The 27058-nt window shown below is 42.5% G+C and overlaps 1 long non-coding RNA gene across 1 annotated transcript in view; it reads right to left on the bottom strand.

Moving 5' to 3' along the window:
- LOC112058777 (uncharacterized) overlaps positions 1-25000 on the bottom strand; it is a 121424-nt gene extending 96424 nt beyond the window's left edge. Inside the window, exons 1-2 of the long non-coding RNA XR_010602136.1 lie at positions 24495-25000; positions 13423-14207 (exon numbers count right to left, since the gene is read on the bottom strand). This is a non-coding gene — a long non-coding RNA (uncharacterized LOC112058777). The remainder of the gene's footprint in view (positions 1-13422; positions 14208-24494) is intronic.
- Positions 25001-27058: the final 2058 nt, after the last annotated feature.

The following is a 27058-nucleotide window of genomic DNA, read 5'->3' as shown; positions in this document are numbered from 1 at the left end:
CAAAGGTGCCACAGGACCCTCTGTTGCTTTGTAATAGACACAAATCCTTACCTACTTTTTCTGAAAGATACTCCCTAAATCTAGTTAACAATAGAATCATTTGAAAGTTGCCTTAAATGCAGATGTTTATTCTCATGTGTTTCCTTTCCTTCCACATAATAACACAGCTGCTACCTGAGGGTATCGCTACAATGCATTCAGAGGTGTGATTGCAGCTCAGGTAGACAGACCCACACTAGCTTTAATCTAGCGTGCACAGCTAAAAACAGCAGTGAAGTTGCTATGGCTTAGTCTTCAGCATGGGCTGAACCCTGGTTGTGTAAGTGCATTGCTAGCCTATGCTGGGGTCTGTACTGCTACAATTTCACTTCTATTTTTAGCTGCACTGGTTAGATTACAGTCAGTGCGGGTATGTCTATCCGAGCTGTAATGAAACCTGCAACTGCAGTGCAGACATAAACTGAGTCTAAAGGCTTAATTCTGCAACATGGAAATCAATGGGAGCTTTCAATTAGATAAATTACAAAGTCGTCCTTAAAATAGCAATAATGTGCAGAAAGATGCGTGTCATTTGAAAAGGAAATGTATTTAAAATTTAGTACAGATGATGCTCAATTAATGACTCACTTTGGTATTGCAAATGGGAACCAGGTGTCCAGCTGAGATAAGCAGACTAGAGCTAAACATTGCTACCCACCAGCACGGCTCGTTTTTGTAGTGGTGAGAGACAAGCCTGAAACTGTGTCTTTGGATTTCCATATTATCTTTTACAGGTGGAGAGTCAGATCAAAGAGGATTTGTTAAAAACAGCAGTAACAGAACTTTGGAAACCAGCTTGTAGCGTGAAAATTGTTGCTTGTCTTCCTATGCAGTAGTGCTTTTTGGAAGCACAGCGGGAAGGTTGAAAGCATGTTCCTGCCCTGGAGAAAAATGTTACCTTGAATAACATGACTGCAAAAGATTAACCTGAGTTAAATATGAAGACCTCCCTTGATATTTAGTCTTTCTTTAACAATCTCTTATGAAATAGCAATTTGGTTTGTTACTACTAAGTCTATGTACTTAAGTATGTTTATGAGACTTTAAAAAACAACCTCACATAGGCAAGAGCTCAGAGCATATAAAGGGGGAAGTGTGTGTACAGTATGTCAGGGAAACATTGCTTAATTCGGTGTCATCTGCTACTGCTACACATAGCATCATGCAGTACATGATGCTGGCCCCAATTCTAATGCCATTTGCACTATTGCAAATCTGGCTTCAGTCCACTGAAATCAGTGGAGTAACACTGGATTTACACTCGTGAAAGTCAGCAGATTTGGCCCATGATTTTTAACTTTAACAGTTTCAAAGCTTCATTGTACAATGCTTTAATTTTGCAAACAGCCAAGCCAAAAATAGATGTAAAAATCCAGTTGCGGTTAGTTGATCTGACACTATAGCTATTCTGAAGTTTCCAGTATTTACCAGCAAAGTGAGTCTTTCCTGTTGCTTTATAGCTTCTGTAGCATTTAAATTAAAGTTGGTAAATGATTAACCTGCAACTATAACATGCTAAACAAGAACTGCATATAGTGTGTTAATTGGTAGCAGCTAAGTGCCTTCAGTACAATACTTTCCTTAATTCTTCAAAGAACATATTTAAAAAATCCACTAGAAAAGCTTGTGCAAACTGGGAAATGATTTGAGAGGGAACATCTGTATATATCAGTTAGTGGAGGAAATATGGAGACAGCAAAGATTAAAAGGTAACTCAGCTGGAGTGAATCAACAGAGAAAACCAAGAACAAGGTTCAGACACAGACTCTATTTTTTTTTTCCAGATTAAGAATGAAAGAGAATGGGAACTGGATGGCACCTCGGGGCTTGGCAGTGGAACACAGAACCTCCTAGCTCTAGGTCACAAGTCTGCATGTGGTCCAGGTTAGTGATCCTTCTATGACAGCTGTTTTGTATCCTGTGTGAAATGATCTGAAGGCCTCAGACAAAGGGGCTAATTCCTCTTAGGTGTAAGTCAGCAGGAATTACACTGATTTACACCAGCTGAGGATCTGGTCCCACCTCTTTGTAGACAAATACCCACCTAAACACATCAGCACAGTTGTGCCTGCATGAGTGGCAGGGACAGCAATCCAGGACTGGATAGATGTGAAAACAACCTCTCCTCTAGAGGTGGACTTTTCCAGGCCAGAGTGGAGACAATGTGCAGGAATTGCAGGACAATGTGAGGAAACTTGCATTGTCGCTATACATGCTATGCTTGCTCTCTGAATAGAACACCTCCATCTTCAAGGCTGCCCACGCAACACCTCTTACCAACACTAAAATTCACTTAAAACCCAAACATAGTAGGTTAAAAAATAAGAGACAGAAACGAAACAATGGAAACAAATTCAGAGATTTCTTGGGTGTTGTAGTTTCTGGTACTGGTCATACCATTTGAAAAGTTTCTGCTGTGATTTGATGGCCAAAACAAATTCTCCCTCTTAGTATGATGTGACAAGCCCTCAGTTGTCCCTTCTAATTGGGACTCGTATACTAATGCGGAAGTTCAATAGCACTTGTGTCTATGACTAATGTAAATGAAACACTGGTACACTAAATCCATGATCAAGAGGCTGATACTAACCTGACTCCAGCTCTACTGATTTAGCCTGAGTTCTGTGAGACTGTGTGTGTTTTCTAAACATGGACTGTTTCCCAGCTTCATTAAAATTGGTCAGTATGTTTGATGCTAACTATGGTGAAGTTTACTGACCGATTAACCTCTAGGTTTTCCACCAAGAGCTGCTGTAACAAGAAAACTGCTAAAATCAAAATTAGTTATGAGAGAAAAGCACATCTTTTGGAGTGTTTAAGCTGAAGTCATTGATTTAGATTAGGAAGTTTATGATTATTAATGATTTATATAGCGCTGCAAATATATACAGGATTTTGTAAGACAAAATTCAATGTGCAATGCCAGTAAGTTAGCTGAAAACACCGTTCTAATGACAATCTCTAACTAATGAGTCTTAGGGAGAAACTTTCCATGTGTTCAGGTTATTCTGCAGGTTTTCTTGCACTTTCCTCTAGAGTATTTCATATTAGCCTCCACAGACCCCGCTCAAGACAATCTGCTGTCCTAGGCAAAATTTCAGTAAGACCCGGGCTCCTTATAGGCCCAGGGCTGCAGATTTGGCCCAGATGCTCCTCCATCATTATGGAGGGGCGGCTGGGCCAAATCTGCAGTTCTAGGCAGTTGCCCAGAAATTTGCCACCCTAGGCAGCTGCTTAGTTTGCTTATAGCTAGAGCAGCCCCAGGGCCTCTGTCATAGATAGAAGAAGACTGGATTAGATGGACCCTGGCACAGCACTTCCATTTAGGCGACCTAGGCAGTCGTCTAGGGCGCCAGGATTTGGAGGGGCGGCAATTCGGCAGCGGGGGGTCCTTCCGCGCTCCGGGTCTTCAGCGGCAATTCTGCGGCGGGTCCTTCACTCGCTCCAGGACCCGCCGCCGAAGTACCTCGAAGACCAGGAGCGTGGAAGGACCCCCCCCTGCTGCAGAATTGCCAACGACGACCGGGAGCGCGGAAGGACCCCCGCTTAGGGCGCCAAAAACCCTGGCGCCGCTCCTGGATGGACCATTGTTCTGATGTATGCCAATCCCTATGTTCCTATTTCTATTGCTAATGTTACAATATTGGTGTCAATTAAGTAGTGTGTTTGTCAAGCAGCAAATGCCCATTTAGCAGCTGGGCTCGGCACTGGACAGGTGGACAGAAAGATGAAAGGAATTTGCCTCTTCCCCAATATGCAGCCACTCCACAGAAGCTACATCATCCCAATGCCAGGAGTAGCCTATGTCGGTCTTTACACAATCCCCATATATGCCCCGTTCAGCACTGCACCTCAGTATGTGCTTAAATTCACCTAAATACATGCTTAATTTTAAGCCCATGCTTACATGTATTGCACAGCTGGGCCCATAGTGTGGAGGCTGGGAAGTGTCATGTAGCAATGAACCCTCTGGTCCTGCTTTTCCCCTAGTCTGCCCATTCCCACACCTCTCATTCCTGCTCTGGAACCCAGCTCCATGCATGAAAGGCCTGTGCATATCCTGGGCAGATTTCTTGCATTCAGTGCCTCCCTTGGACAGCAGATCTATGCCAGTTCCCTAGCCAAGGCGCATTCATGGATACAGAGTAGGAATTGAATTTGTACATCGGTGCAGCTGCAAACTGTGTAGTGTAGCCATAACCTTAGTTTTTCCCCAGAAGCAATGCCTGGGATGTAGAGTAGCTGACAGGCTCATTTTACTTAGCATACTGTTGCTCCTAGATGCCCCATTGCCATTACTCTTGGGGTCATCATTTACATCTGTACGAAATGAGCCTACCATTCTGATTTGGTAACATTTCATACTTACTCTGGAGAGGTTTAAGGCCAGGGGAATCAGGCCAATGGGTCAAATTCAGAATTCACTTAGTTACACCCAGGCAATCGTACTGAGTTCAACGGGGTTGCATGGGAGTAAATGAGACCCAAATTTACCCTTTATCCTTTCCCTAAAGCTACATGCAAGCTGTGTTTCACATTCTTTTCTTTTTCATGCAACTATCCCTTGCATTCTCTCTCTCAATTATTTCTTATGGTGCTCTTTGTAGATTAACCATAAATACCAATGGAGAATGAAAGCTCTTTAAGGAATCTATTGCTTATGTTTTGCTAATATAATCTACCATGCACAGGCTGAATGTTTGCTTAGTCTTATCCTGCTTGTCCCTGAGAAGCATAAACAAGTTGCAGTCCATGTATTCATGAAACATGACCACCAGCTTTAGTGTAGAGCATGCAAAGCATGTGCCCTTGACTGCATCTTGTAAATCTGCATAATGCACGCTATTCTTTCCTTTTCTAATACTGGACTTGTTGCGCTGACAGGGGAAGTTTATCTGCTTTGTTTTTAATACACATGGATCTTGGCGGTGTCTTGCAGAGTTATTTTTTTAAACCTTAAATAAGAGTAAAATAAAAGTCAACAGAAAAAAACTCGGTGGGTGAAAAGTAATGGAGCTACTTTGATTTACACCAGCTGAGGATCTGCCCCAGGATATCAGAATAGACAGCATGGTACAATCCAACCCAGAAGACTATAATAGAATACACCATTTAGGAAACTTCAGATTCTGGCCTCCTACGTCTCATAATGTAATAGCTGTTCTAAATTAAACAACCCAGAAATCTGAACTAAGAAACAATTGTAAGAATGAAGCCTGCCACCATCAAGGATAACAAATAAGTTTATTGAAACAACCTATAATTCCCAACATCTACCCTTATGCAATGCAATAGAACATATGATTCTTCATAGGGAAGTCTCCGACTAGAAAGACTTCTTGGGAACTGCTGTGAGTTTCTCTGAGATATGTCCAAGATAAGGCTCAGAGGGTCTGAATATACAAACCATATGATTGTTTGAGCTGTGCGAAGTAGAGAATTTAGAGGGGAAGGGTTAGCAGATGGCTTGCATCTTGAACAGAGCTATGCCAAAACCTCCAGGTATTATTATCCGTGTTTGAGGATAGCAATTTAAGAGTGGCTTAAGCAAACCTGTTGCTTGTAGAACTGGTGTGTTCCAAGAAATGCATTTGAAAGAACTTAAAGCCAACATATCCTCCTAACAATAATTTGTGATGGTTGGAATTCCCATTTATAATATAACAAAGGCAGGCAAAAAAAGAGAAAAAAAATAACTGCTATGAGATGTAAATGAAGAGCTTCTTCTGTTAGGGGATGATATAATGTCTCTAGAACCAAATTCCTAACAAACATAGGAATAAATCATGCTCTTAACCTTCTGAAACAAAACAAATATAAATCTCATTAGCATCTTTCCAGACATTTTTTTTATTTTTATATAACTGCTTCATAAATAAAAATATCTTGTTTATCTTCTGTTGTGTTATGTGTAGCATACAGAGCATTGCATCTATCAATATATAAAATGCATTTGAAACATTCAGGAAGTGGCCAGATTCTTTAGATCATTAAAATGTTTGGCCTGAAAGATTTCTGAAAGCTGCAAAGTCTGTCATGCAGATATTGAACGTGGCTGTTGTCAGGTAGCCTGGGAAGCAATCATGAAAGCTGTGTGAAAGCAGACAAAATGTATCTGCTTTCAGTCTGAGTTCCCTGCACATCCAGTCCCATGCAAGCTGCACCTTTCTCCACTCCCCACCTCCACTAGGTCTTCTGTCTCAAGGGGCCATCTCTTCAACTCTGTAGTCTGGTTCTGATCTTGCTTACACTGGTATATAGCTGTTGTAAGTCCACTGACTTCAGTGGGTTAGTTCCTGATTTACAATAATGTGAGATCAGAATCAGGCTTTCAGTGAGTAACAAACAGTAGCACTTTGACAATCCATATATGTCATATGCATAAGGGGCAATTTCACAACGGTAACTATACTCACCCTTCACTCAGAGCAAGCCATTGAAACCACTCAGTACAGTTAACAGATCAAAAGATTTTATCTGATAAATTTCCATAAAGAAACAATAAGACTTTAAATATTAATACTTCCCAATTTACTAGGTCCCTCGGTAGCTGCCATTTGAGTCAATAGCATGCAAATGTAAGATACTTGGTAACTTCTCCAAATACATACTTCCTGATGGCATATTAGTCATCCCAGAGATGTCCAGCCAAGTTTCCCTGGGGCTGTCCTTTTTCATCCTCTAAAGAACTCCACAGCCACATTACTATGATCTAAATTCTCCCAAGACACTGCAATCTGATCCAGCCTCCTCTCCCTGGGAGACTAGTCTGGTTTCTCTCATGACAGTCCCAATCTGGCCTGGTTTCACCTTTCTGAAAGGACTCTGATCTGATCTGTCTCTTGACAAGAAAGCGGAAGTTGCTAGCTCATTTCTCTGTTATAAAAGTTGTCCTTCTACTATGCTGGGCCGGCTCCAGGGTTTTGGCCGCCCCAAGCAGCCAAAACAAAAAACAAAAACAAAAGCCACGATCGCAATCTGCGGCGGCAATTCGGCGAGAGGTCCTTCACTCCCAGGCGGAGTGAGAGACCGTCCGCCAAATTGCCGACGAATACCTGGATGTGCTGCCCCTCTCCGTAGCGGCCGCCCCAAGCACCTGCTTGAGAAGCTGGTGCCTGGAGCCGGCCCTGCTACTATGTCAGGAAGGAGCCTCCAGTGTCATTACCAGAGCTAGTCAAAAATGCCAATTAATTTTCATGGGATTTTTAAAAACAAATTTTTCTTTTTTTTTTTTTGGTCAAATTTTCTGCTGAAACCAAAACTGAATAGTCTTAACTGAAAACCAAAATATATTACCAAAAATTGAAAATTTCCTCCCAATTTAAAAAATTGACCAAAATTTCCATCAATTCGCCCACCCCATTGTCATTTTTGATACAAAGCCTCCTCCCCAGACACCCAGGCAAACTCTTCCCCAGGCCAACATCCTTCATCCTCAGTGCAGGCTTTCGTACAGACCCCATAACACCCACCTCCCAAAGACAGATCACCCTGTTCTGCATCCCCAATGACCCTCCTACCCAGTGCAGATTTTTCTGTCTCTACACCCGCCCCCACCACCACACCCTTCCTCCTCAGAACAGATCCCTTTTCTCCAACCCCTGGATTACCCTCCCCACAAAACACCCTAGCTTAGGCCACTTATTTATATTCTTCTTTGAAATACAAATGCTGCTTCCTTACCTTCTATTGCAAAACCCATGCTCAGTTCCCTACTGTAAATCAGGGTCTGACTCCATACACAGAACTTGGGGCCAGATTCCGCACACAGATACAGCCATGTAAATCAGGAATAACTATTGACTTCTGTGGAGGTAGTTCAGATTTATGTCACTGTAGCTGAATGCAGCAGCTGGCCCTCTGTCAGCAAGTTTTACTACCCCGAATGTGCCCCTAAAACAAAGAACCCCTAGAGGGCCCTCCAATAAAACAGTTATCTATGACCTACCTAATTTTACTCAATGGACTTATTCTCAAGGTAATAATTATGACTATTAATAAAGCACCTCTATCACCCTGGTGCTGAGGGTACAGCACAATAATTCATTATAAGTGTAATTGAGGCAATTATATGAGCAATAAACATACTATTTTTTAAAATCCCTCTAAACTAAAACACCTTGCAAAGGTGAGTGTTGGTTATTGACTCTTCCCATGATATCGGGGTGCCCAATCTACAGCCCACCAGAGCATTTCATAAGGTCTGCGGCCTGCTTCAACACAATATACTAACAGCCAATTCATGAGTGCTTTGTTCTCACGTTTACATCATTTTAGTTTACACAAGTGTGTAAATAGACAATACTGTACATAGAAACAACCTATCTAAATACATATGAAACAAGCGGAACTTAAAATATAAATCAATACAGGTGACTTTAAATTTTATTATAATATGTAGAATTTGTTTGGCCACCCAGGGTTGTGCTCAGGTTTATGTGCCCCGCGCCCCCCCGTGTAATAAAGTTGGGCACCAGTGCATTACATGATTCCTATATGATCTAACCCTGTGTTAGTTATGAAGTATTTATTCCAGGGTGATGGAAATAAGATTCACAATAATACAAAAGCTGACAAGACGTGGTAGATGTAAACAATTTTTTAAAAAAATATTTCATTATTAAAATTCTCTGGATAAAGGTTTATACTGACGTTATTGTTATAACTTCCTTTTACTAAATGGGAATGAAATGGTATCTGGTTTCACCATCCTTTAAGAACGTCTGTATTATTAATTGGATTATGATTTTGTCAGTTCTACACAGCAATACTCCCAAGAGCAACACAGAAGAATAATTTCTTCTCAGCTGCAACTAGGACGGGCATAGCACAAATAAATTGATAATATAGATCTAGAGAAAACAGAACAGCTGCAGCAGATTAGAGAGACCTACATCTCTTACAGCAACAGTACACTAGGGGGACTAGTTTTACTCTTTCTCCTGCAGTGGACACATACCACAATCACTAAAGATTGTGCAACATCAGAAAGTTAGTCCTTTGGGCCTTGATATCAGTAGGACCTGGAGTCAGTAGGCCAAATCCATCCCTTGCTATAACTCTTGTAAAGTCAACGGAGTAAACCTGGGATTAACTTGTCTCATTATAAGGGTTTTCCCTTTAATCCAGAGGTATATTCATTACACACCAAATTACTTTGATTAAATATGAATTTGGCAACAGACAAGAGACAAATCACCTTAAAATGGAGCTTGACAAGCCCATGTATCATTCAGTGAGGTGGATTCTGATCTCACTTACATCAGTGTAAATCTACACAACAGCTCCACCAAAGTCAATGGAGTTCAACTGAATTTACATCAGTATAAGCGAGATCTCATTCTGCCCCTTTTTATATTCCCCCCCCCCCTTTATTTATAATCTTCTCTGGTATGCTGTTAAATCAAACATCTAACATTTTGCTAGAACACGTGTGAAAGACTAAATTATATGGGCCAGAATTTCAAGAGTTCAGCACCCAACGGCTCCCATTTAGGCCCTTAAGGAAGTGCCAGATTTTCAAAAGTACCTCGCACCCATAACTAGGGCATTGTTCTCAATTAGAGCTGCTGGGTGCTGAGCAGTTTCGAAAATCTGGTCCCATACATACGTCTTTGCTATGTATTTTCTTCTATTTTAATTGCCCTTTTGTCTTGCAAATAAAGTGTTACAGTATATATATTTGAAATGTGGTGTACAACATCATAGGAAGAAGCATTAGAAAAAAAGCACTTAGGTTGTTTAGTGTGACTCCTGTTTATTACAGGACAGCTCCTACCGCAGATCATTCTCACTAGTGCCTTATCTAAATTGTTTATGAAGATCTGCAGTGATGCTGTCCCAGTTATCTTCCCTGGGATGCTATTGCGGTTAGAGTTAAGAACCTTTTTCTATGGTCTTGCTTAAACTTTTCCATTCTTAGTTTCAGGCCATTACTCCTTGGCCTTCCATGCTCTGAGGTTGTAAATAACTCCGCTCGTTCAGTTAAGATAAAGCTTTATACTCATTAAATACTCAAACAAAAAAAGATTCATCCCCTCTACTGCTTCTTTACAAGTGGTGAAATTACCCAAGCAATTCAGCTCTAGGCTGTCCAAGTATCTGTGCAGCGACCTGATGCCAACCACACAGCAATCTGCCTGGAAAATTTATAATTGCTGTATCATCCTACATGGCATTATAAATGCCACCAACTCTCATTACAAAACCCACCAATGGTAATACCAATGCAGAAATCTTCTATAATCACAGGTTGCCAAACCTATGGATCATACAGCACTTGCTGGTGGTCCAGGGAGAGCTAGCTAGTCACATGGTGCCTGTTCTCCTGCTTGCTTCCAATTGCCAAATTGCATTATAAACGCTAAAAATGCATACTTTCCTAATTGTATTTTTTTCATGTAAGCAATTGTTGTAGTTGCTGCAGGATCTCTGTAATGGGGAATAAAAGTGAGGTGGTCCATGAAGTTGTGAATGGGAGGAGATGTGGTGCTTTTGATTGAGAATTGGAGAGGAGATATCCATAAGACAATCTCTTTGTGAAATGTGAAATTGTGGAACTATTAACTATGGTTTGTAACCTGTCCTTTAAATCGGCTTCTGTACCCAATGACTGGAAGATAGCTAATGTAACACCAATATTTAAAAAGGGCTCTAGAGGTGATCCTGGAAATTACAGACCGGTAAGTCTAACATCAGTACCGGGCAAATTCGTTGAAACAATAGTAAAGCATAAAATTGTCAGACACATAGAAGAACATAAATTGTTGGGCAAAAGTCAATATGGTTTCTGTAAAGGGAAATCATGTCTCACTAATCTATTAGAGTTCCTTGAAGAGGTCAACAAACATGTGAACAAGGGGGATCCAGTGGACATAGTGTACTTAGATTTCCAGAAAGCCTTTGACAAGGTCCCTCACCAAAGGCTCTTACGTAAATTAAGTTGTCATGGGATAAGAGGGAAGATCCTTTCATGGATTGAAAACTGGTTAAAAGATAGGGAACAAAGGGTAGGAATAAATGGTAAATGTTCAGAATGGAGAGGGGTAACTAATGGTGTTCCCCAAGGGTCAGTCCTAGGACCAATCCTATTCAACTTATTCATAAATGATCTGGAGAAAGGGGTAAACAGTAAGGTGGCAAAGTTTGCAGATGATACTAAACTGCTCAAGATAGTTAAGACCAAAGCAGACTGTGAAGAACTTCAAAAAGATCTCACAAAACTAAGTGAGTGGCAACAAAATGGCAAATGAAATTTAATGTGGATAAATGCAAAGTAATGCACATTGGAAAAAATAACCCCAACTATACATACAATATGATGGGGGCTAATTTAGCTACAACTAATCAGGAAAGAGACCTTGGAGTCATCGTGTATAGTTGTCTGAAGACGTCCACGCAGTGTGCAGCGGCAGTCAAAAAGCAAACAGGCTGCTAGGAATCATTCAAAAAGAGATAGAGAATAAGACGGAGAATATCTTATTGCCCTTATATAAATCCATGGTACGCCCACATCTTGAATACTGCATATAGATGTGGTCTCCTCATCTCAAAAAAGATATACTGGCATTAGAAAAAGTTCAGAAAAGGGCAACTAAAATGATTAGGGGTTTGGAACGGGTCCCATATGAGGAGAGATTAAAGAGGCTATGACTTTTCAGCTTAGAAAAGAGGAGACTAAGGGGGGATATGATAGAGGTATACAAAATCATGAATGGTGTGGAGAAAGTGAATAAGGAAAAGTTATTTACTTGTTCCCATAATATAAGAACTAGGGGCCACCAAATGAAATTAATGGGCAGCAGGTTTAAAACAAATAAAAGGAAGTTCTTCTTCACACAGTGCACAGTCAACCTGTGGAACTCCTTGCCTGAGGAGGTTGTGAAGGCTAGGACTATAACAGGGTTTAAAAGAGAACTAGATACATTCATGGATGTTAAGTCCATTAATAGCTATTAGCCAGGATGGGTAAGGAATGGTGTCCCTAGCCTCTTTTTGTCAGAGGATGGAGATGGATGGCAGAAGAGAGATCACTTGATCATACCTGTTAGGTTCACTCCCTCTGGGGCACCTGGCATTGGCCACTGTCGGTAGACAGGATACTGGGCTGGATGGACCTTTGGTCTGACCCAGTATGGCTAGTCTTATGTTCTTTATTAAAATGTGATCCACTGTTGTAAACCACTGTTCTTTATTATGGAGCAATATTCCCAAAGTGAAACTCAGACCACCAGTAACTTCATTGTTGCTGTCAATTTTACATGGAAGACATTCAGATGCTGCAGTGAGGGGCAGTGGTATAAAACCTTAAAATAAGCCCCGGTAAGACATTTGGCTTTGCAATAGTTTATACTTCTTTTGTTTTCCTGTTTGGTTGTACATACCCAGTGGCAGAATCAGCCTCTTTAATGTGTTTGAATTTGACCCTTACTTTCGGCATTTAATTTAAAGCCAAAATGTGTCCCATTTAAAATGCATATGATGATACCTACATGCTATCGTGACTGGGACACTAGAAATAAATCTCTCTCCCTAATGGACTTGTGCCCATGAGAGAAAGAGAGAGGGATGGGACCCCATTATGCTAGATGCAATACAAAGAAAGTCCTGGTCCCTGCCCCAAGAAGCTTACAAGTCTATTTCCAGACAAGATGGAACGAGTGAGTATAACAGATGGTCGGATGTGGGGCAACAGTTATTAGAACATATGAATGATTTGAACAACTTGATAGTTCTGAACCATGTAAACTCACATAGAAATATTGGGGGGTTGGTTTGTTGTATTTGCCGCCCAGTTATCATCATTGGTTTGATTTCTTGGCAGAAGTGGGTTTAGGAGGGAGGAATATAGAGGCAGAAATGGTAGCAGCCTTGCAGATCAGTTCATGGAGGGCATTCCATGGGCCAGGGTCAGCATGAAAGAAGGCATGGGGACACTTGTAGGAGAACCAGAAAAAAGGATGGTCAAGGCTGGCATCCTTGGAGGAGCAGAGAGAGGGGGTCAGGCAAAAGAGACAAGAAAGGATTAGTAGGGAGTGACAGACTTGTCAATTACTTGTGGTTCCCAGGATTATTATTTGCTCTTTTCTTGTGCACTCTAATCTATTTTTCTGTGTGGTTTACAGTTTTTCTATGTTGTAGAACCTTGACTTTGAATTCATTGGCTTTTGCAAGCTTAATACTGTCCTCATTGCTGCATGAATATTAGCTTTTATTCAGTAAATATTGACTTAACTATCTGCTGTATGATGACTAATCACAGTAGTTTACTTTTAAAAGTGTCTCTCCTTATGCCCAGCACACAGTGTTATTAATGAGTAAGCTCGAACGGAACAGTTCAGCCAAAAGGCTGACAAAATCTGAAACAAAAGACTTGACCCTCACCTTAAATATATCAGCTGATATCTCCTTAGCGGGGTGCATTCCAAACCAAAAAGAGCTAAACAGTTACTGCAGTAGTTCTTCTTGGCCAGGCATAAATTTCAAAGGTAACCTGGCAGAAAGGAATAAAAGGAGTAACTAAGGAAGACCAAATACACAAGGCCAGATTCTGTTCTTTGTTACAAGGGGGCAACCTCTATTGAAGTCCCTAAATGAATTTTCTGGTGGCTAAGCTACATGGAAATCTCCAGAACCTTCAAATATATTGAGCCCAATACTTTCCTATGTACTGGGTGCTCTGTGCCAGGACAGCAGCACAGTAATGGATGAGAGATAAGCCATCACCTTATTTAGCTCAATTGCCATTTGATTTTGCTCAATAGGAAAATGAAAGAATTCAGCATTACAATGCAGATGTCTCATGAATCTTTTTTACTACTAAGTCAATGACAGTGGTTTGATAGCTCATTTTTCTCTCCCACAATACATGTGTTCAATGGGAGTTGAACGTGCACTGGGGAAATGACTTGGTCAGGAGAAACAAAGGTACAGAAACCATGAGAGGGTTCATTCAGGTGGACTGCTGACATATAACCATCTTTGCACTCTTCTCCTTTCTCTTTGTTACAGCAGTGGCAGCTGCAAAGCATTGACCTGAACTGAGAGATCTGAGGGCTTCTACGGGAAATCAAGAGAGCATGGTTTACAATATACTTGCCTCCTGTTGAGGCAGGTACTAGCTTGAGGGTGAGGTGCCACTAGTTTTTTTATCTGATGATTCTTGACAGCTAAAAGAAAACAGAAAAAATAGTTTTTTAAAGAAGGATCATTTAAAAAAAAGATCAGAGTAGTTGAGGGTGGAGGCCCTGCTTTTCAGTGGTAACATGCAGTACATATGTTAAGCAAAGAGTTTGTGGAATCATTTGCTGTGACATGTTTCCATTTTTCTGTGCAATAATCACCACATAACAGCAGTGGTTTGGAATGAGATCCTGATTTAGCAGCTCTGGTCTGTTTCTTCCAGGTTTGGGTGGGCTTTGTACTCAGTGAGATTTGTTTTTTAAGAATCTCTATGTTCCAGGGAGATATAACAACTCAGTTAGCATAGCATGAAGGATTCCCAGTCTTTCAGATCAGTTTGATGCTAATGGTAATAATTAGGATCATGTGGGGACCAGCTAACATTCAAATAAAATGAAAACCCCTTTATCTGTGTAAACCAGATTCACAACTCTGGTTGAATGCAGGTCCTTAGGGCAGCATAGGTATGTCCTGGGGACGCAGTTCCTGGAGGTCCATGATGATGGAAGAACCTAAGCTATATTATTTTTGAAGTTACATTTCTAGCCCTCTTGGTTGCAAGGAAAAGCTCGACAATGTGAACAGAGTGTAGCTGATTCGTTGATGAATCACTCCCCCCCCCCCCCCCCCGCCTCCAGCAGAAGGAAGAACAGGAGCCATTACAGCCAGGAGGAGGCTGCCTGGCCCTATCCCCACCACCAGAGCGGAACAGGTCCCCTCTTCTAGCAGGGCCGCTTTTTGCTACTCTGAGTGGCCACCCTGTCATTGCTGTGGCTCTGGAGGAATAATCCCACCACTGCTACACAGGAGGGGCCCTGCAGTAGCTCCTGCCTTTGCCAGCTATGGTAACCAGCACCATTCCACTCTCTGCTGGGGAGGTAGCAATAGGGATCCCCAGACCCTTAGAGGTTGGGGGTGTCATTTGGGGCAGCGGAGATAGCTGGGGCAGTTGCCTCCCCCTCAGGTTTTCTGCCTGGCCCCTCAACTTTTCATAGCTCATCACCAGCCAGCACTGAGGTGTCAGCCCCAGGCCTGTGGGGTCATTGTGGGGCTGGCCAAGCTGGGGCTCCTAATCACCATGCTGCCAGCACCAGCGCCTTACCCTACTGGCCAGACAGGAAGGAGTGGCCTGGGCGAGAGCTGAGCATGGAGTGAGCTAGACCCCGATCCCTGCCCCAGGTCAGCTGTCAGTGAGAAACACACCTCCCCCCGACTATCCAGAATAGGACCAGCACACCATCTCCCTGTCTCCCTGTGGGATGGGACTGTAGTCCCAGAAGTGGGGATGCTGACCCAACTTCCCTCACCCCCCACCCCCCCACACACACCAGAATTTTTCTGACATGATGTCTCTCTCTGGTTAGGAGGATAGAGTCTAAGTCTTCCTTCCTCCTGTAAGGGCTCCAGTCTGAGTGAAGACAGTGAGCAGTAGTCTGGGAAGGAAAGGAAGACTCAGTCTGTCAAAGGAGGAGCTGTGGCAAGCCTTCAATCAGCCAACTCTTGTGGCAACAGTGGTGCTGGCAGGATGACAGTCTGGGCCATGGTGGCCCTTTTGTCAAGATGTGGCCAGATTAACATTATACTGCCCTGGTTGAATGTAGATTAAACAAATCATTACCTAGTCCTGCATCTCACATAACGCTGGATAGCCAACCTCTAGGTTAGGGCAGGTGAATTAGAAAGAACTAGTGGTGTTAAACAGAATCATGATCACTTCTTTAAGGAGGATGATCTGGTTCCAGACTGGAGGCACCAAGGACCATGACGTGTCCTTTATCAGTGGCATAACGGATCTTAACAAGGGGGAGGAACAGTTGTTTCATGATGTGAGTAGAAGCCAAGAGTTCTGGTGTAATTTTGGGAAAGTCGCTTAATCTCTGTGCCTCAGTTTCCCAATCTGTAAAATAGGAATAACGCTTTGCCTTCCTCACACACATGTTGATAGCTAATTAATCTCAGAAAAGCATGTTGAGTTACTTTAGTGAAAGGAGCTAGACAAGTAATAACTATTAATGTCAGAGGACAGCTGTGTAAATGGAAATCTTACAGTATGTGTATGAACCAAGGGTCAAATGTTATGAAAGAGACTATGATTAGTGACTAGAACTGGGTCTTTTGAGGAGAACATGAACGTTTGCCATGTGAAAAAGATAGCACAGATAGAGTACAATGTGTACTTATTTTTATGCGTGGTCACCATGTATCTAAACAGAGTACAGAAAGCATGTGAGAGAGGCACTCACCCCTATAATCCATTGTCTCAACTCAAAGGATGCCAAGCAGTATTTTACTGTTGGCACAAACACCCTTTCACCTTCAGCTTCTCCATATCTCATCTATGCTTGTCTTAGCTGCAGTGGGATCTCACTGGATACTCACTGTTCTAGCAAATGCAGCCACCGCCAGCCCTCTCCCCCCTTTCCCTCATCCCTTCCACTCTAGGTTAGGTTAACATGAAACTCAGGAGGGCTTGTGAAAACACTCACTATATCCTCTTCCTTCATGAGACAGTTTACTTTAGATAACACCACTTCTGCTGACGAAACTAGAGAGAATGCCAGAGTTACCCCAGCTGCTTATATCTTAATGAACACAAGATTTACTTATAAGTTACAATACAAATGCAAAGTGAATGCATGTAACGGAGAAAACAGATTCAAAATAAATAAAGGCAAATACGCTACACGCCATCTTTCTCCGACTTGGGCAGTTTCTTCATAGATCTGGTTACAAGAAACATTAAAACCGCACAGGGCTGGCCGTAGGGAAAATGGCACCCTGGGCAAACTTTCTTTGGTGCCCTTTAAGTACTTGCAGGTGGCCGCTCAGCAAGCAGATCAATAGTAGGTGGAGCAGCGACAGCGCTGCAGGTGTAATGCTGCCGGGAGGGCGGAGAGGGGATGTGTGTGTGTGTGCCTGGCTCCCACCCCGCTGCCCCCTTTATCCCCCTCCCCACCTCCTGCATGGGCACAGCCCTTCTGCACCCTCTTGACTACAGTGCCCCCTGACCACAGCACCCCGGGCAGTCACCCACGTCACAAGGCTGGCCCTGAAACCACAAAAACATAAATACAAAACAAAATTTCGTAGTAAAGCGTTCTTTGTCTCACTCCACATGAACTACAAAGGATTGGCACTTCTGCCAGTTTCTAACTTGCCTTAGAATTCATTATTGGTTTGGAAATAACTTTTTACTAAAGAACATCACAATACCAAACAATAGGTCAGGGAAGCTTGTTATGAAGGTTAGGATCGTAGGGAAGCCAGTTGTCTTGAATGCAATTGATCTTAGAAGACAGTGATTTTACATTAATATACAGCCCGTCATCCAAAAGGATCCACAGTGGGATCAGTGCCCCAGTGTGCTAGGTGCTGTACATGGAGACAGTCTCTGCCCCTAAAAGCTTACAATCAAAATAAAATAAGTAGTACCCAGTACTAGAGCTAGACAAATATTTTTGAAATCTGGTTTGCAAATATCTTGGGGAATAGAAGCAATGATTGGTTTGCTATTTTTTGTCAGATCATATTATTTGTAATTTGCAAGTATTTGGCCAACTGTCGGGTATTTGTAAAGATGTTTGACTCCTCAGCGTTTCACAATTGTTAACGAAAGAGCTGACTGAAAAATTTCTAAATTTTTCAGCAAGAAAGAGGGGCAAACTTTTCTCAAACATTTTCATGTAAAAGCCTCCCCATTTTTCAGCCAACTTTAGTTAGCGCACATCATTATTCATCCCAAAATTTATACCAGAAGTGCTTTATTAGTTATTCACTATTTCTACGCACTCAGTTTAGCGTTACAGTCATCCAGTCAGGGAGCAGAAATAATACCATGTAATGAATCACATACCACAAGTAACAAATAGTGAACACATGAAGTAAGCAGTTCACAAATAACCCATACTCTGAATATTGTTCATTCAAACTATTTGGTGAATGCTTCCAAAAAACTAATATATTCCAGAAAAACACAGACTGGTATATGCATGACTCCTGATCAGAAAAAAGGCCTAACAGTGCCTTTTAATGGATTAATTAATGATTCAACCAGCTCTACACAACACAAACATGTTTAAGCAACCCCTACACCACAGTTTATAGGGCAGGATGTGTCAGATACTGAAAGATGTTTTAAAAATAATATATCCCAAATCTTGTTTTCTAATGGGCAATGGGAGTTAGTGCATAACCCTCAATGGGTCTGAAACAAAGAATTAGTATAACCAGAGCAGCTATACTCCAGAGGAGAGAGATGCTGCGGAGGTGAATCAGCCAAAACAAACCTGGAGAAAATGTAAGCCATCTACCAATTTTCTAGTGGTTCAGCATAACCAGGAAAATTAGTAACAATTGCAGAATGCAGAAAATGATAGATTTTCCCCTTTGAAGGGCAGTGAGTGTTAAGGAGAAGGGTTAGTGGCCAGAGTTAGATTTTTTTGAAGAGTGTGAAAGCATCTCATGTGAAAGAGATAGCACAGAGAAGGGTACAGGCTGTACTTATTTTTGAGTGGGATCACTACAGTATATCTCTAGATATGGCACAAAGGGCCTGGGAGAAAAAGATATGCACTCCCTTTAGACGTAGTTGTTTGTAACTCACAGACGCAGCACAAAGCACCCAGGCTGACTGCTTCAGCAAAGAAGCAAACCACTAAGCCATAGGCAAGGTTGTCCTGTTGAATGTTATTTTACAAGAGCAGGCTCACGCTGTAACCTGTATTGTTCTCGTCTGAATGTATGAGAAGAAAGTGAAACGTGCTATGCACATGGGTATGAGGGAAATGGTTTCCATAGGAACAATGACAACATATGACTGTTCACCTTCCTCAGCCCACCAGTTTGGCTGGCTGAGAGAAGTGATTTGGACACAGAGGGCCAAATTCAGAGCAGCTGTAAGGAGGTGTAGCTTCACTTAAGTCAGTGCAGTTGCTCCCCCTTCTGCCAGCTCTGAATTTGGGTCGGAGTGTCTGAAGTACTGTAGGGAGAATAAGGAAGAACACTGGAGTTCCAGAGGGGGCTCAGAAACTGGGCAGTAATATTGCCCCGCATCTCATTCTGCTCATTTCCAGATTAGGGCAGTCTGAGGTGTGAGCCTTTTAGTTTCACTCCTCTTTTCTTGTCATATTGACCCACCCTGAATGTTGTTGCACTGCAGTTAGATGAGCCCCCATCACATCCAGACTCAAGGATCTTCCTGGAGCAGCATTTAGAGGCCGTCAGCTCCTTTCAAAACAGCACCAATAGCAGCAGCATCTCCAGCAGACATCAGTGGAGAGAACCAGGCACCCCAGGCTCCTTCGCACTGGAGCACTGTAGAGCCACCACAGCCCTCGGCCTTCATCCTTCCCCAGCAGCGCCATCAAATAGATTTTTGCAGCATGCCCTACTGGTCAGTCAACTCAGGCAATTTGGGGTAATATATAGCAGTAATAACTAATTACGGACTCAGTACTGCAAATGCTTAGGTACAGAAATAACTTTACTCATGTGAGTAGTCCCATTGGCTCCAGTGTAGTTAGACTGGTGTAAATGGGAAAAGAATCACACCCCATCATGTTTTGAAACAGAACTCTGGAAAGTGCTCACAGTACTCTCTAGGGCGTTAACAAAATGAAAGAAACCACATTTCTTAAGTGAGTAAATCAAATCCAGTGACTACATTTGTATAAGAGCAATTTACTGATGATCTGGCTTACTGTCACAAGAATTAAGGCAGTGCTGTTAGTGATTAATTTAGTTCCAGTGGCCTTTATGTTGACTTCAGAATCACCAGAGGTATTAAATTGATTTTTATACCACATACACATAAAAGATTCCTTAGAAAATTCTCATAAAATAGATGGTACAATAGGTGGAAGGTATTATTTATCATGTGCATTCTCAGCATTCTTAGCCTAATCCACCCCTCAGCATACACACAATTATACAATGTAATTCAGGCAGAACATACATACTGTAATTTTCTGTAATCTGTCATCAAATGTAGTCACTTTTAATCACCATTTAGCAGAAAAATCTGCTCAAATAGGGGATTTCATTTTAATAAAGCAGTTGTGATATAAAGAGAATATTTCAGTTAGAGATAATAGCTCTCATCTGAAATTCACATTACTTAGTCTTTTTGTTCTTTTGCTATTTTCAAACAGTAATTTATCTTGGCACTTTCATGACAAAGAAAAAGGCATAGAATTTCATGAGCTGTCACTTACATCTATTGCAGAACAAAAGGTCTACAGAACTTAATTCATATTTGATCTGAAGCCAAAGGGAGACAGCCTGAATTAAGCACATGTTCATAAATGGGATGAAGAATAAAAGATCCAAGAAGGTAAAATAATGTAAATCCAATCTAATTCCTGCCAATGTTTGCCCACTCAAGGCAATTTAGAAAATGCATCATTGTTTCCAGAACCCTCCTGTGACTGCGGTATTATTTTTCTGAATATCTAGCTTAGTAATATTTTCTTTTTTATTGTATCTACATTTCTATTGAAATGTGCAGGCATCTTATTTTAAATATTCTCATTGAATTCTTGTTGCCAGTGGATTCCATTTATCTTTCAGGATGCCAATAAGGCTTTATATTTGCAAGTCTGAAATATCCCTCAATAGGGACAAGGAAAAGATGTATCAACAGCATGTCATTGTCACAGAAGAATAAACAGCACACCATGATTAGCAGGGCTACTTTTATTTATTATTCAGCATGCTACAAAATAGATTTTCTTTTTTTGCCAGGGAGTGGAGGGGAATGAAGCATCTATTTTTCAGTGAAGCAGTCCTGCTTTTAACCACAATCCCGTCAGGACTTAGACTTTAACACAACATCAAATAGCTTTCTCAAGGTCCTACAGTAAGGCAATGTCTCAACCACAAAAGGACCCTAGGATCTGCTTGGGTTTCAGTCCCTTAACCAGGAGCCCAAAGATTTGTGCAGTGATGGGGCATTGTCAATTTCCCTATCTTAGCTGTACATTAATATTGTTCAAAGCATTTTTGGATATGACCCTCAGTGTTTGGCCAGGCTGTTCGGTTAAGTTGTGCAGCTATTATTGATGTTGTTCTGAAGCCCAAGAGTAGAAATGCATGTAAGCTTGTGGAGTGGGCCTACTGGTCTAACTAAAAAAAAGTCTTTCATCAGGACAGTTTACCCCTCCATCCCCAACTAAGGCTTGATTCTCATAGATTGAAAACTATGTCATAGATTGAAAACTAGAAATGACTGTTTACGCAGGCCACCTAGTAGTAGTATGTGGAAATCACACATTTGTAAACTACTTTGTATACCCATTCTAACACAGCAACAATATCGTTCATAATTCACTAGCTTATTATCACACCGAATGGGAATTCGGTACTGTAATGATGAATAAACTAGGATAATGAACATACTACAGTGACCTGAAGAAGAGCTCTGTGTAGCTCAAAAGCTTTTCTCTCTCACAGAAGTTGATCAGATAAAAGATATTATCTCATCGACCTTGTCTCTCTATACTATAGCACAGTCATTTTGTTTGGAGGGGGATTTTAGTGCCAGATTTGGTGGAAAATAATGGGTCTGTAATACAAACTGTGTCCTTCTTTATATGTTAGAATTATATAGAGGCCTGATCTACACTACAATGATTTGCTTGCAAAAGGTGCCTTTTGTTGACACTCGTCTGAATGCATCCACGCCCAGCTTTAATTCCTCCTGGTGAAACCCAGCCTTTCTGTTGCTAATATAAAACCAACACCCTGAACAACACCAGTCAAGTCATTAGTCATCATACTTCTTCCAGCAAAACACCAGGGTGAATTCTGTATTACCTGTACCAGCAACAGTCCCACAATGGCCCTGTCTCTCTCAACTTTGAATTCCACTGTTCAAGGGTCAGAGTGCCCTCCCCCACCTCCTGACTGTAAAATCCTGGGCATGTTTTGTAAATGCCTCTTTTCCTGCTAGCCCACCTTTGCAAGCAGACAGGTATGATAAAGCTCCTGCTGCCGCCTGGACCACCAAAGAAGTCCTAGATCTCCTCAGCTTGTGGGGAAAAGGAGCAGTGCAAGTCTATCTGCAAGGTAACTACAGGAATATAGATGTCTATGCAGACTTTGCAGAGGTAATGCAGGAGCTGGACTGCAACAGGGACAAGAAGCAATGCTAGGCCAGAACAGACAGGTCCTGCTGCCCAAGAAGGGTATCCAACATGTGGTCTGCACCTGGGAATATGCCTGAGCAATCTAGAGCTCGGAACAATAACCAATCACTAGCCAGACCCAGGATGCTTAGAAACAGGTGGGATCCAGTGGTTGAGTCCACTCAGAACAGACTGGTGTCCACCCAGAGAGGGGGACGGGCCAGGTTGGGACACCTGGAATTGAAGTGATAGGGTTGTTGTGCTTGTCATCACTCATGGCCATAAATGATCTGCAACTCACAGGTGATGGGTTTGGTGTGTTGTAGGGGGTAAAGCCTCCAGTGGAGGTACAATGAGAAGACCCCCTTATACTTGGGGGTCTGAGGAGTGAAGCTCCCTAAGTAGGCATGGCATGACAGAGGGGTGGCTAGGCCACATTTGAATGGCATTGTGACTTGGTGCACGGGGTCGCCAGAGAGAGTGGTACAGGACCAGGTTTGAGTGGCATTGTGACCTCAAGCACCAGGTCCCAATGCCACTCAAATTTGGCCCGAATGCCCCCCCCCCCCCCCCCGTCTGGAGACCCTGTGAACCAGGTCACAGTGGCACTCAAATTTCAGGCTTCCAAGCAGGTAACATGTTATCCCTCCTAAACAAAATTCTGCTTGCTTCACTGGCTCAAACATTGGTGAGGCTGGGCCCACTTTCCAGAATAGTGGTGGGCTCTAGGCCCCATAGGCCCCTATAACTCAGGACCTAGGCTCCCTAATTAGATGCTGATACTTTACAGGATAGCCACACTGAAATCCCATTCAGTGGAACAGCAGAGTTTTCCTCCCTATTGATATCCCAGGCTCCGCCCATTTGCACTAAAAAAGCAGCTATTTGCTGGGCTATGTGTATTTCTTATAAAATCTCCATCAAGGCTTGCTTTTTCTTATTATGCAAAGTACATGTCTGTGCTGTTTCAGGCAAAACACCTTCATTTACGGATTTGCATTTTACATCATGGGTGAGTACACTTTACCAAACCTGGCCCTTAGGAGGTAAAAGACTGCAGTGGGCAATGACCACAGGCTCTCTCATTTTCTCAGTGTTTCTTATAAACAGTAGAGAGGTTGGAAACTGCACGTTTCCCACTGATAGTGTCATTATTATTGCTAGTGAATGAGGTGCTCATAAAAGTGTGGAACACGCAACATAAACTGCATATTACCACATGCAGATTTGCTAGTGTTCCTTAACCCTGAGCTGAAAAATCCTTCTGATCTGATCACATTTAACCTAATTAAAATACAAACCAAGGACTTTACACCACACTAAACTTTCAACTTCAGAAACCAAGGGCCAGGTTAATTAAATAACTTCTGTATTAAATTTCATTTCGTTTTTGTGCAAGTATGATATTTGTCATATGTTCTAGATGTCGGCATGGCACCAGGACAGGGGTGCTCACTCTGGTCACTACTATGCTTTACAGAAGATCCATGCTGGCAAATCTTTGCCATTATGCACTTAATTTTTTTTTTAGACTTTTAAACTTTTTAAACTATTATTCATGGCCACACCTACCAAAGGGTACGCACTAAGAAGTCACAGGCAGTTTGATCAAAGGTGTCATCCAATTTCCAATTACATCAATGGGAAAATTCCCACTGATGCCAAAGAGAGCTGGATTAGGCTCCAAGTATGCTCTTATGTCTTTGGGGATACAGGGCCGGCTCTGGCTTTTTTGCCGCCCAAAGCAAAAAACGCCCGGCCGCCGGAGCAGCATGGGTAGGGGGAGGGGAGGAGGAAAACAAACCTGCCCCCGTCCGGAGCGGCGAAGGGGGGGTGGGGAGAACAAACCAGCCGGCCGGAGCAGCAAAGGGGGGGGAGCGGGAAACAAACCTGCCCCCAGCCGGGGGGAGAGGGGGGGAAGACAACAAACTGGCCAGAGCGGCAAAAGGGCGGATGGGGGGGCCCGGGAAACAAACCTGCCCCCGGCCGGAGCAGCGAAGGGGGAGGGGGGAGAACAAACCGGCCGGCCGGAGCAGCAAAGGGGGGGGGAACAAACCTGCCCCCAACCGGAGCGGCGAGTGGGGGGACGACAAACTGGCCCGCCTGCCGGAGCGGCGAAGAAAAGAAAAAATAAAAACAAACAAAAAATACCTGCGGGGTGGTGGGAGCGTGGGTGCAGGGGGACTCCCGGCCCTGCAGACCCCGGGCAGCGGAGTGCGCACCCCGGCTAGCGGGGGGAGGGGAGAGAAGGGGGCGGCCAGGGCTTCCTTAAGCGGGGCGCTTGCCACACGGCCCCTCCCATTGCACCGCCTGCTGTGAGGGCTCCACGCCGCTCCGTTCGGCAGGCATGGAAGGACACGGGCTGCCCTACCGGGCTTGATGCAGGGCGCTCCCCTCCTCTGCCCCCTACAGGGCGGTGAGAGCAGTAAACCAAAAAGAAAAAACCTGCAGGGGCGGCCAAAGTGGTGAAGCACAAAACAAAACAAAACAAAAGGATTAGATGGAATGCCACCCTTTGAAATCTGCCGCCCCAAGCATGAGCTTGCTCGGCTGGTGCCTGGAGCCGGCCCTGTGGGGATATCTGTGAGTCACAAAAATAGCTCCTTTCTGCTTACATACTTATACGGGCTCCATGACCATAGTATCCAAGTGCTTTCCAGGTATTTATCGTCATACTCCTGCTGTGAGGTATAATCTTTGCTTTGAAGATGGAAACCTGAGGCATAGAGATTCAGTGGTTTTCCTAAATTCACAAAAGAAGTCTACAGGAAATGAACCTAGATTGCCTGAAGCTTTATCCTGTGTCTTAAACCCCAAGACCATCCTTCCTCCCAGTTATGAAGCACATTCTCAAATTGGCAGAATTTGTGCCCCCTTGTTTCTGTAGTAATATGAATAAAAAGCACCTGATTCTTCACTCATTCATTACTTGCATGAAGAACTCCCTGTGTTGTCTGAATAAACTACATTTTGGCCATTCTATTTGTATAGTGTGTTTGTTCTTTACGGTTGTTTTAAATGTAACTAACAATGTACTTTAAAAAAAATGAAATCAGTCATTAGCTCTTAGTGAGCTACTGAGTTATCCAAGTGTAAATAAAATATCTTAGGGTCAAGTCCTGCCCTCATTTACTCCAGTGTATCTCCATTGAGTTTCATTCAAGCAAGTCAATGCTAGAAAGCTATAATTATTTATGGGTGTTTGGGAAATATGTGGGATCTTTGCTAGACACTAAGATAGCCTACCTAGAGTCTCTGGATCTGGTGTTTTCATATTATTGTTCTTAAAGTGAAGTCAGATCATTGAAAAAGTGGCTAAAAGAATTTTTGTAGTGCAGATTTAAAATTTTGTAGCAATTCTGTGTTTTAAACTATGGGAGGAGTCTAAAGTCTAGGAGAATTATCTGATAAAAAAAATTAACAAGCAAATAAATGGAACTGAATATTGGTTGAACTCAGTGGGATTGCATCTGTCATGGTTCAGGTCAATTGGAACTGTATTTTCCCATCATGGTCCAGCAAAGGCACCCACTCCATGCCTCCCAGCCCCTCAACCATCACCTCTCTTGGGACCCTGACAGGGTATTTCCAGGCTTCACAGTTTTCTGCCCACACTGTGAGTTCCCTAGTAAGTCAGATGGCCTAAACAGCCAGAGTCTAACTTTGCTTTCTCTCCAAATGCAATAAACAGCATAATTGCTCACAGTTAAGTTACCACCTAGCCCTTTTTAAGCAAGCACATTTACTCTTAAGGAAAAAACCTTCCAGGGAAAACATTAAAAAACAACAGAAGAACCTCTTCACATGCTAATAAGCTTACCAGAGATCATCCCCAACTCCAAAAGGGCTCTGGTAGGCATCAGTCCTTCAAACTTCACACAGGGATTTTTCTGTGGTTACAAAAACAGCTTTTGCTCAGAACAAGAACACACATGCAGAGCTGGCACTAGGCATAAGCAAACTAAGCAATTGCTTAGGGCTCCGAGCAGCTCAAGGGGCCCTCCTATTAATTATTAGTATGTGTTGGGGGAACCCAAAGTATTCCTGCTTAGGGTCCCCAATGGGCTAGCACCAGCACTGCACACATGCATAGATTAACATTTTCTTTATGCGGCGTGGGTCTTTGATCTTCAAAGGCATAGGTAATCAATCAGACAATGGTTCTTTTCTCGGCATGTAGCTTCAAATGGCTGGTTTGGAGGTGGGAATTTGCATTCCCCGTTCCCCAGGTATTTCTTAGGAAATCCATTTAAGTTTCTTTGTCCCAGAAATACCTTCTTGTCTGACATGTCATTTAAAATAGTCCTTTGAAGCTCCTAACACTTCCCAGGGTTTACAATGGCCACCTCTCCCCCTTAGAGAAGATACATACATCCCACTATAAGCTCTTTAAATTTAATTCAATAAGATCTCCCAAAGATTGTGCTATTACAGATATGGCAATTTCCGGCAATGTTCTAGACACGACAGTGATGGGCTTTACAAAAAGCTCTCAGATGAAAAAATTGATTAGATAGATTTCTAAACAGGAGACAAGCAAAATTCTTCTAACAAGCCAGTTTTACATTTTCAGCAATTCCACTAGAAGGTCATCCTTTACTTAAAAAGAACAGGAGTACTTGTGGCACCTTAGAGACTAACAAATATATTAGAGCATAAGCTTTCGTGGACTACAGCCCACTTCTTCAGATGCATATAGAATGGAACATATATTG

Source organism: Chrysemys picta, chromosome 6 (genome assembly GCF_011386835.1).
Source record: "Chrysemys picta bellii isolate R12L10 chromosome 6, ASM1138683v2, whole genome shotgun sequence".
NCBI lineage: Eukaryota > Metazoa > Chordata > Testudines > Emydidae > Chrysemys > Chrysemys picta.
Note: the sequence above shows the minus strand (reverse complement) of the source record. Positions and strands in the feature narration are given on the sequence as shown.